The sequence below is a fragment of the Argentina anserina genome, chromosome 1, assembly GCF_933775445.1.
Source record: "Argentina anserina chromosome 1, drPotAnse1.1, whole genome shotgun sequence".
NCBI classification, from domain to species: Eukaryota; Viridiplantae; Streptophyta; class Magnoliopsida; order Rosales; family Rosaceae; genus Argentina; species Argentina anserina.
In genome coordinates, this window is record NC_065872.1 from 19909878 (window position 1) to 19919366 (window position 9489).

Sequence of the window (9489 nt, forward strand, 5' to 3'; positions counted from 1 at the left end):
TGGAGCTATCTAAACGTGAGATCAAGAATATTTTGGAGAAGTCTGTTGGACCATCACGCAAGGATTGGTCTCAACGATTGGATGATGCTCTTTGGGCCTATAGGACGGCATACAAGACTCCTCTTGGCATGTCACCATTTCGATTAGTCTATGGCAAGGCGTGCCATCTTTCTGTGGAGCTTGAACATCGTGCATGGTGGGCTGTGAAGAATTTTAACATGGACATTGATGAGGCCGGATTGCATAGGAAGTTACAATTGCATGAGCTTGAAGAAATTAGGAATGAGGCCTATGATTCGGCAATGGTTTACAAGGAGAAGACTAAGACATTCCATGACCGCATGATTAGGAAGAAACACTTTGTCGTTGGGCAGAAAGTTCTTTTGTTTAATTCTCGACTTAGATTGTTTCCGGGCAAGCTCCGTTCTAGGTGGCTTGGACCGTTTTTTGTTACTAATATTTTTCCTTCTGGTGCAATTCAGATCAAAAGTATTGTGCATGGGAAGGAATTCACGGTCAATGGACATCGCTTGAAGCCGTACTATGACAATTTCGTGGAGCATAACGTGGAGGAGACGTCTCTCCTTGATCCTACGGCAAGCAAGTGATGCTTTGGACATAGTCTAGGCTATAGACTCTAAACTTAAGCCAATGAAGGAGCCATCAACGAGTGTTTGCATTTTCTTATCCCTTATCTCTTTTAAATTTTTGTTGCTTATCATATTGTACATTGAGGGCAATGTAAGTTTTAAGTGTGGGGTGGGGTATACATCATTCGTTGAATTCTATTCTTAGATGCATATGTGTTTCGATTTTGTTGTTTTGATTTTTGATTTTAAGTTGTTTTTGTTTTGAGTCCTAGGTATGCCTTTAACTGTCTAGGATGAGTTGATCTTTGAATTTATGGTTGATAGATGATCATGATATTGAATTGAACTTCATTGTTATTTGATGGTTAATCGATGTGTAGATTTTGTACGAACATGTAGTAGATGAGGATTTTGAAACTTAGGTACAGAATGAGCATGTTCTTTACTTTTTTTGATTCATGTAACCTATGTGAGTTTCGAGCCATATATATGTGCCTTTCTTTGGAGAGTTTTATCTATCATTTCTTGGCTTTATAACCTCATTATTTATTTTGATCAATTCATATGTCATAGAATTGCAATGAACTAGAGAATGCTAGAACTTACTTTGTGAAACTTGCGAAGCTTTATGTCATAATATACTCTGATTTTGAAAAGGAATGTTGGATCTTTTTAGGATTTCCACCACTTTAAGCCAAAAAGCCGTATATCCCTATTTGGGACACCTTAGTGTTAACCCCTTTGAGCCTACGTTAAGCCTTTTCTTTCATTACCAACATGTTATATCCTTGCTTAGTATAGTTATATCTCTACCTTGTCTTTGAGGCTTGGCAGAGCCGATTCGTGGACGTTAATATGGAGTGATGATTTGATTCAAGTGTGGGGTTATGCTATTGTATGTATGTTATGCCGTGAAAAGAGTATGAAAAAGAAAAAAAAATTGATAGATGCCGTGTGAAAAGAAGAAGAAAAAAATATATGCACGGAAAAGAAAGAAAAAATATGAAAAGAAAAAATGAAAAGATTGAATGAAAAGATCACGACATACATGTTGTATATGTGAATTTGGAGTTGTGATGTATTTGTTGAAGGCTCAATAATGTTATACTTTAGCTTCTGTTCGTTTTCACAATGTTTAAAGTGAAGGATGGGTCCAACATGATGATATTTGGCCCTCGTTTTATGGAGTATGGCGACATAAGGTGGATGTTTTGCTCTGCTAAGTCTTGAGGATGACCTTTGTGATTCCTTTACTCTGAAAAATATATCCATGCCGAGCCTAAGCCTACCTTTTTCTAAAGATCCGCATGATTCTTAAAATGAGTAGCTCTTGAATTGTGGAGTTTATTTCATGAGTAAGCATATGGTTTCGGATCATTTGTGCATATGATTGGTATCTTTCATGAGGTTTTCGATTTCACTATGTTTATAACTCTTGTGTGTGAAAAGCTTTTAAGCATATGCCATGTTCTTGAGAGAAAAGATTTGGAGTACATATCCCTTGTAAGTTGAATTTGAACATGTCGAGCTTAATTTCACCTTTGTTTATGCCATGTCTTACTTGTTAAACGAAATCTCATGTTTATTAACCATTGAATTCATCTTATCTATTTCGATGGAGTGTTATTCTTGATGCTATGAGTTTGAAGATCTCTTAGACAAAATGTTGAAGGCATTAGTATGTGTGTCGTTAGTTCTGTTGCTTTCGTTTTCGTTTTCTGTTTTGATTTCCCTTTTTAGTGTTTGCTAAGGGACTACCAAAGTCTAAGTCTGGGGTTGTTGATAGGAGCACAAAGTGTGACGTTCTTAATGTATATATGCCCTATTCTTATGCTTTGTTAATTCTTATTTAGTTGTTTTAGGTTCATATTTGTCATTTGTATGTTCTAAGGAGAGCTATTTCGAATTTAGATGAATTGATGATGAAATTGTGCTAAGTGTTAGAACTCCTTATTGAGCTAGGATTCCTTACTCGACTATGACTCTACTTTCCTATTTTCATTCTTTCATATTCCTTAATCGACGAATTCTTTTCAGGAAAGACAAATCATATTTGTTAAGGAAGAAGAGATGTCGAGATGCGTTCCTAGTTGAACAAGGAAATCATATCCGAGTTGAAGAAGGAGAAGAGGAGGCCGGCCTAGCTACCCCTAGTTGGACCAAGAGATGATGCCGTGCAGCCCTTATTGTGATCTCCCTATTAGACTTGGTTTCCTACATCAAGTTGGATATGGAGTACATGAATCAAATCCATAACAAAGAGGATTTCAACTTCCCAATTGGATTCTATCTCCTAAGTAGGACGGCAAGAGGCTTCAATAAACTCCTATATATAGAGGCTCGGCCTCCCCATTCAAGCATCATCAACCTTGCACACAAACACAAGCCTAGCTCTGCCGAATTCATCCCTCACCCTTCCAAGAAATCCTAAAACCGATTCCATCATTCCTCACCAATCAATAGCCTCCAAGCACGCTTGTGAAGAAGGTTTCATCCCATAGAAGTCACGGCTATACTTGTGGATTGCTTGATTTATAAAGTGTAACCATGATTCACTCTTTGTTGCAATTCGGTTTTGGTTTTGTTCTTGTTCTTGGATGAGCTTGCGATTTGTGTAGTGTAATCTTGTTTCAATTTTGTCTATGAAATAGCTACTTGATTCAATTTATATAAAGGATTCGAATTTATGTTTTGGTTTTATGAAGTTTCTGTTTTGGTTTCTGCGGAGTTTCATTCATGATCAATTTTGATTTCTAAGTATTATGACTATGCTTGTAGCATGATATTTAGGTTGTTGGATTAAAGACTTATGCTAAGAACATGTTTACTCTTTTATATGTGATTTTCGAATTGCATGGTTGTTGGGTAAGTAGGTGACATACTTGATGAATTCAATGTGCATTGCTTTGGAAATACATGAATAAAGATGAACATGTTAGATTTCGATTATGGCTGCTTGGTATTGATCGAATGTGTTAAGTGTCTATGTGTTTAGGTTACTGCTTAGAACCCTAATTGCATGATCCATCCTTAGTTGTCCAATAGATGGTCTCGGCATGATTCAAAAGGAAGTCATAGAACTTGTTTCGATTTCTCTATGTGAATTGTTTGGTGATTGTTTATGTGTTGGTTGGTTAATCACATGTATATATTAGCTTAGGTTTTATTTACTGTTTTTATAACTCAATCCGAAACCTATATATCAAACCTTTTATATCTTTATGAATTCGTGTTAAGTGTTGTGATCCTAAGCCCTGGCTGGATCCCCGGTTTGTGAACGATACCCTCTTGCTTTATACTACTAATGATGTGTACAGGGTTAATTATTGATGTCAAGTAATCGAGCATCCATCAGTAGAACTAGACTACTCCAAAATTCTCTAGAACACTTAAGGATGATCTTAGAGTCATATAGACTTGTGTAGACTTATGGAGAGTTCTCTAGAATTCTCTACATTGTACATAGTCCTAGAATTCTCTAGAACTAATGAGGTAGGATGAGGATGCCTATAAATAGTAAGGCACCCCTCTCATTTCATCCATCAAGCAAGAAGCAAGCAATCAAGCTATCAAGCATACTTGTAAGTTTTCTTGTTCAATATAAGTTCTCTTTCGAGATATTCTCTTGCCTTTCAATTGTTCTAGCAGGGCGTTTGCGAGAGTAAGGCTGACTTAGCATAAGGGAGTTGCTAAGGCCGCACGAGTTTCATAGCAAAAGAGTAAGCTCGTGACAGTATGCATAGGGGCATTTATCTTCTCAGAGAACTCAGTAGGCAAGATATTAGAAGTTGAACAATGTAAGATAGTGCAGACAGTACGTAGGTCGATCAATTTTCAATAAAGTGCATGTAAAGGTCAAAATTAATCTTCTAGTGCATTCATAGAGGGTCTCAGAAGTGAAACAACTGGACATTTTTTATCATCAGCGATTAAATATCATATCACTGTTGCAAATAGTACGTAACTGTCCTGACCATCCGTGGGATTCTGTATATTTAATAGTTATACATCCTATTTAACTAACCATCCATATATAGTTGTAAACATCAATATTGCTCCCTACTAAACTCCTATGAGACTAAAATCGATCTATTGTTTGAAATGATTAAGCAGGAAACCTGAAGCTATAAAAATTGTTTTGCAGCAGTAAGCTATAGCAGGTAAATTCTATCATCTTTTGTTTTTTGCTAATGGAGCCGTAGTGACAAGAAGTTAAAAGCTATCATGCTATTATACTTCTTTAGTTCTATGATAGACTGATATGATATGTTGAGGCTCTAATAGCAACTACACCTCCATTTCCTAACAGCTACTTGAAACCCGAGGCTCTTATATATAATTAACAAGGCTACAGATATTTTTACGCAGACCATGTTTTGAGACAAACTCGTTCTAATTCTCGACAATGCAGGAATGAAACTGTAAATAGAGCAGTGTTTGCTAAAAGTTATAAAACTCCTCAAGCTTTCTGACCGTTTTAGCGATATTCTATGATTTCTATCAGTGTTCCAGGCTTTGGAAACTTCAAGTGCTAGTATAATCATCTAAAATTTTCATTACGAAAACAACACGAAGCCATATTCAACCAGCCAAGGCATGTATCTTTATATCAGAACGAAAAGTAAAAAGAATTGTACAGTAGATAATACTTCAATCGTGATTGATATCGAAACTGGTGGTCAGTAAAATAATATAAACTAGAATTGAAATACCTGACGAGTCAAACAAGTGGCATGTGAATCATGAACCAAAAGGACTTCAAACCTTAGGCTAATGTAGGACTACTTGGTTGCTGCTGATTCGGCTAGCTGTAGAGATTAATATTTTGAGGTAAGAGGAAGGTCCGGACACTGCACTTGTAGCTCTTACATCACGATAAATATCCAGTGCCTCTTTCATGACATTAGTCGCCAACATTTCTGTTCTTTTCTTTGTATAATCACTCAAAACAGAACCTCCACCATCGATTCTGGCCTTCTTCTCATGCACAATTAGAGCCACCCATGGATCGTAACCAGCAGAGGCCATCAATATCATCCCAATGTGATCCGCATCCAATTGCGACCTAATCAAAAGGGACATGACCACGTATTTGAATAGTGAAAATAATAAATCCAAGTTGGTAATCACTCAAAACTGGGAGAAGAGTCGGAAGACATTGGAAGAGCATTATTATAAACACATCCAAGAGAACCTATATATAAAAAAATTTATGGGATGATCACAGTTCAAAGCTTAATGATTGACATTTTTATCATTGTTCATAAGCTTCTACTCATACATCAAACATATCAAATTTATAGAAATTATGTACCACCACCACAACGATTTCATGTCTCGAGTGCATCAATGAGAAGGGAACATAATATTTTTTTAAAGATTTCCAGGCTGATGAATGCTCGATTACTCAACATCAATATTTAACCCTGTAAGCATCGTTAGTAGTATAAAGCAAGAGGGTATCATTCACAAACCGGGGATCCAGCCAGGGCTTAGGATCACATCAATTAACACGAATTCATAAAGATAATAAAATATTTGATATATATGATTGGATTGAGATATAAAAACAGTAAATAAAACCTAAACTAATATATACATGTGATCAACCAACCAACACATAAACAATCACCAAAACAATTCATACAAAGCTAACGAATATCAAGTTCTAGTTCTCCTTTAAGAATCATGCCGACACACTATCATGAATAACTAAGGTTGGATCATGCAATTAGGGTCCTAAGCAGTAACCTAAACACATAGACACTTAACACATTCGATTCATTCCAAGCGGTTCTAATCGAAATCTAACATACTTATCCTACCATGTAATTCCAAAGCCACGCATATTGAATTCATTAAGTATGTCACATACTTAACCCCCAATCATGCAATTTCGAAAATCACATAGAAAAGATAAACATATTCATGGCATAAGTCATAAATCCAACAACCTAAATATCATGCTACAAGCGTATACATAACATAAAGATACTTTCGAAATCACACAAGAATAGATCACGGCAGAAACCAAAATCATAGAACTAAAAACCTAAAATCGCAACTTTATATAATTTGAAACAAGTAACTATCTCATAGACAAAATCGAAACAAGTTTACTCTACACAAATCGCATGCTCATCCAAGAACAAGAAAAACCAAAAACCCGAAATAGACATAGAGAGAATCATGGTTACACTTTATAAATCAAGCGATCTCACAAAGTATAGCCGTGGCTTCTAGGGGAATGGAACCTCGTCACAAGCGTGCTTCGAAGCTATAGATTGGTGAGGAATGATGGAATCGGTTTTAGGATTTCCTGGAAGGGTGAAAGATGAATTCGGCAGAGCTAGGCTTGTGTTTGTGTGTAAGGTTGATGATGATCTGAATGGGGAGGCCGAGCCTCTATATATAGGAGTTTAGGAAGCCATCTTGCCGTCCCATAAGGAGATAGAAACCAATTGGAAAACTGAAATCTTCTTTGTTATGGATTTTGATTCATGTACTCCATATCCAACTTGATGTAGGAAACCAAGTCCAATAGGGAGATCACTTAAGGGCTGCACGGCATCATCTCTTGGTCCAACTAGGAATACTAGGTCGGCCTCTTCTTCTCCTTCTTCAACTCGGATATGATTTCCTTGTTCAACTAGGAACGCATCTCGACATCTCTTCTTCCTTAACAAATATGATTTGTCTTTCCTGAAAAAAATTCGACGATTAAGGAATAGGAAATAATGAAAATAGGAAAGTAGAATCATAGTCGAGTAAGGAATCCTAGCTCAATAAGGAGTTCTAACACTTAGCACAATTTCATCATCAATTCATCTAAATTCGAAATAGCTCTCCTTAGAATATAGAAATGACAAATATGAACCTAAAACAACTAAATAAGAAGTAACAAAGCATAAGAATAGGGCATATATACATTAAGAACGTCACACTTTGTGCTCCTATCACAGGCCAAGGGCTGTGGCACAATTCTAAATATCCAATAAGTATCATGCAATTGTTGTTACTTATAGAAAAGTATATCCAATGATCAGCGAGATATTGTATGTTCAATTGGTCATACATCATATTATCAACTACGTATCTTATGTAGTAATGATTCTTATTTCAAATGCTTAGAACATCTTGTAGAACGAGAATCTGAAAACAAATAAGAGTGCAGACACGTGTACAAATAAAATGTAATTTATTGATAATCAAGCGCGGGGTTACAATGTTTGTGAACTCCTCTGATTCTATCTCCTTATGTAACTTGGCTCAAGGGTGACGTGCACTTGATCTTGAGAATTTGAGTTTGATTTGGATTTGGATTTGATGAAGAACGATCGATTTGGTGGCTTGATGATTCTTCGTGGACTTGAGTTTGGATTTGGATTTGATGAAGAACGAGCGATTGGTAGCTTGATGATTCTTCGTGGACTTGAGTTTGGATTTGGATTTGATGAAGAACGAGCGATTTAGTAACTTGATGATTCTTCGTGGACTTGAGTTTGGATTTGGATTTAATGAAGAACAAGCGATTTGGTAGCTTGATGATTCTTCGTGGACTTGGGAGACTTCGAGATTTCTCGAGAGTGATCTTGCTCAAGTGATTTTCTCTCTTCTTCCCCAATGTAAAAAATCCTCCCTCTCTTTATGTTAGAAGGGGTATTTATAGTGTCAAGGCTTCTATTTTATAGAATATTTTAATGACACTAAAATAATAATATTTCTTTAATTGTATAATTAAATCCATATGTATTTTCTGATTAATTTAAAATTAGTTATGAGAAAAACTAAATTAAAACAGATTCAAATAATTGATTTAATTATAACCGTAAAGAATTTTATTAATTTAATCAAATATCCGATTACCATTTCGATCGTCAATGACATTCAATTTCCAATTAAAGTCGAATCACGTAGCTTCGATTACGATCATCGGTTTATGTACTGACTTTGTTTACTTTTGGGCAATGTGTGCAATTTTGTCAGGTTGTTGGTCGATTTAATCATTTAATGAAGATGGTTTACTTCATTAAATTTCTTGTGTCTACACATATGAATAATATCAATCTACTGTTTGAATTGATTAACTAGGGAATCTGAAGTTGTAAAAGCTGTTTTTCGTAGATTCCAGAAACTGAGGTAAACCCCTAGCTCAGTTCGGAGGGAAAGGAGCAGTGATCAAAAGCTACTAAATTGAGCAGCTAGCTACTATAGTTACACATACATAGCCGTTGTTCTTTATACACACTTTGATTTAACCTAGTTAGTTGCTTCTATATGTTGTAAGACATAATCATTCTTCGATTGCTCAAAACAATGCAGCAAACTATAATCAATAAAAGTGTTTGGCCAAAGGCTATACCTTCAAGTCCAAGCATACCAATCCAAACACCTCACTACAAGTTGAAAAGTAACCGACAGTAAGAAGAGATGGACTCTTACATTATAGACCTTAAGTAGTAAGTACATGATCAGCAGTAACATACCTCTGGTGGGAAGGCACGACCATTAAGTAGGTGGACAAGACAGTTGCGAAATATGGGATAATTCCAAGGGGAACAAACTGATAAAGAACCAGTTGCAGTAAAGCCCGGAAAGAAAACAGGAGGATATCTCTGGCAATTTCATAATACAATCGAGCAACAATATGCCAACCTACAAGACAGAGGACAAGTTTCAGCATCTTCCAACAACATAAAAATTGCTCTTTTGATTACTCATTATACTACAACATTCCTTCATTACCTGACAAGCAATTTCCACAGCTATCTCTATAACGACCCTAAAGTTTCGAGTATAAAAACTCAAAATTTCAAGTCGTTAAACACCAAAACAATCTCAACGAATCGAAATCATTTTAAATGCACAGCGAATCATCACTGAGTTCTCAATACAATTC